This window comes from Orbicella faveolata, unplaced genomic scaffold, assembly GCF_042242905.1.
Source record: "Orbicella faveolata isolate gen_17 unplaced genomic scaffold, um_ofav_v1 contig_14, whole genome shotgun sequence".
In the NCBI taxonomy this organism is placed as follows: domain Eukaryota; kingdom Metazoa; phylum Cnidaria; class Anthozoa; order Scleractinia; family Merulinidae; genus Orbicella; species Orbicella faveolata.
This window is the reverse complement of record NW_028301541.1, coordinates 11,522,574-11,525,000: the sequence shown is the minus strand read 5'-3', so window position 1 is coordinate 11,525,000 and position 2,427 is coordinate 11,522,574. Positions and strand designations below refer to the sequence as shown.

General features: G+C 40.7%; 1 protein-coding gene across 5 annotated transcripts in view; it reads right to left on the bottom strand.

The window, feature by feature from the left end:
• The window catches only part of LOC110069306 (uncharacterized), a 32,506-nt gene extending 30,716 nt beyond the window's left edge, over positions 1 to 1,790 (bottom strand). For all 5 annotated transcript variants that reach the window (XM_089286626.1, XM_089286623.1, XM_089286625.1 and 2 more), the window contains exons 1-2: positions 1,504 to 1,790; positions 376 to 551 (exon numbers count right to left, since the gene is read on the bottom strand). The gene's annotated coding sequence lies outside the window, so the exon portion shown is untranslated. The remainder of the gene's footprint in view (positions 1 to 375; positions 552 to 1,503) is intronic.
• Between the last annotated feature and the right edge of the window lie 637 nt (positions 1,791 to 2,427).

Here is a 2,427-nt window from a genome sequence, read left to right as displayed (position 1 = left end):
GTCTAATTTGCTCTCAAGATGTGTTTCTACCTTCCGGTTGTGCCCGACGTCAAGGATAAACCCAGCCGTGAGTGATAAATACTTGCAGTCAATTCCATAAACAAAGAGATCCCTTCATCTGTATGATTTAAAGTTATCCTATTCATCGACCACCCGATTTTTTATGCGTTTACTCATTCCCTGATGAGCGCTTTCTCCCGTACCAGTTTGATCCCAGAAGTTTAATCACTCGCTTGGGGTTTCCATTAACCGTGACGCGAGGAGCGCTGTTAAACCGGATAAGCGGTGTCCCGACATTCACAAACAACATAAACTCCAAAACTGCACACAACAGTTGGAAACGTTAAAAATATCAAGCAAAAGTGCATGACCTACCGGCGAAAGGAGGCTTAAATTAAGAAATGTTCCTAACTTCACCTGTTGCGGTAAGCTACAGCTCCGAGTCACTGGAAGCGATACGCCGAGATGATGACAACTGATGGATTCTGCTCTTATATGAATCAAACTCAGGCCACACCGCCCACTTATGACACGATCATTTAACTTGGAAACTGAAAACAAAAATTCACGGTAAAATCACGCTTTCTATACAACAACATCCTGTTTTTTTTTCCTAGAATTTGCAGTCTTGCAAATTCTTGCGGTCTTGGATGATCATGCGATTATATCAGAGTGTGTTCCGCGGGAGTCCCCAACTTGAAAATAAGATCGCTTTCAGTTTTGGTTTTGCAAAATGCTGAAAATTGGTGACGTGGCTCCTTATCATCTTTATCGTGAGACTTAAATTCAACGCCTTTTACTGTTATCAGCTGTTAAGTCTCTCAATAGTGTAGCTCCCTAAAAGAAGCCCGGAAGTAGGAACTGAAATATTTCTGGTTCTTGTGTTGTACACGGCGTATTGCGTTCGTGCGTGTTATGACTGAGAAGGTAGAAGAGTAGTTCTGTCCATTTCCCGACAAAATAGAGTAATCTCTGAGGCTATTTGTGACTACCTTGGATACTAGATTGCGCGAGTTTCTCTAGTGACCAATGCTACATGGCTCATCCATGCGAACCGGATAAATCGAATTCATTTGGCTCAAAACTGTTGGCGAAATTTAGCCCTAAGCTTCACTTCAAGTTTATGTAGTCTAATTTGCTCTCAAGATGTGTTTCTACTTTCCGGTTGTGCCCGACGTCAAGGATAAACCCAGCCGTGAGTGATAAATACTTGCAGTCAATTCCATAAACAAAGAGATCCCTTCATCTGTATGATTTAAAGTTATCCTATTCATCGACCACCCGATTTTTTATGCGTTTACTCATTCCCTGATGAGCGCTTTCTCCCGTACCAGTTTGATCCCAGAAGTTTAATCACTCGCTTGGGGTTTCCAGTAACCGTGACGCGAGGAGCGCTGTTAAACCGGATAAGCGGTGTCCCGACATTCACAAACAACGTAAACTCCAAAACAGCGCACAACAGTTGGAAACGTTAAAAATATCAAGCAAAAGTGCATGACCTACCGGTGAAAGGAAGCTTAAATTAAGAAATGTTCCTAACTTCACCTGTTGCGGTAAGCTGCAACTCCGAGTCACTGGAAGCGATACGCCGAAATGATGACAACTGATGGATTCTGCTCTTATATGAATCAAACTCAGGCCACACCGCCCACTTATGACACGATCATTTAACTTGGAAACTGAAAACAAAAATTCATGGTAAAATCACGCTCTCCATACGACATCCTGTTTTTTTTTTTCCCAAGATATTTGCAACTTGCGGTCTTGGATGATCATGCGATTATATCAGAGTGTGTTCCGCGGGGAGTCCCCAGTTTGAAAATAAGATCGCTTTCAGTTTTGGTTTTGCAAAATACTGAAAATTGGTGACGTGGCTCCTTACGATCTTTATCGTGAGACTTTCAAATTCAACGCCTTTTACTGTTAACAGCTGTTAAGAGTCTCTGTCCATAAATATGAAAAATAACTCGGCAAGGGTCGAAAATTCGATTTCGCTCATATTTTTAAGGGAGATAGGCTAGGGCATGACAAAAACTACTGGATAGTTTTTTTGGCAAAATATCCTTTTATTTCAAAGAAATATGCAAATTACCAAATTCCGTTAAAATCGTCATTTGACGCACCATTTTATTAAACAAGTTCGAGGGCGTCGCATGCAAAACCACATTAATCTTTCATCTTTAAACCACTCAAATATTTTTGTACAATGTTGAAATGTGAACTGGGTTGATTTTGGGGAATGTTGCGTTGTCTTTTTGGGTGCAAAATAATTACATTTCGAAGACATGTATTTCATTCACCAAAAAGTACTTCGTAAATATAATTAATTTTCACCATGTGCGAAACCTTCAAATGACTTTTAGCTTCTGGTGGTTGAATCGTCGAAGGGTGGTCTATAGACTCCTGTAAAAATTTCTCCGGGCAAAT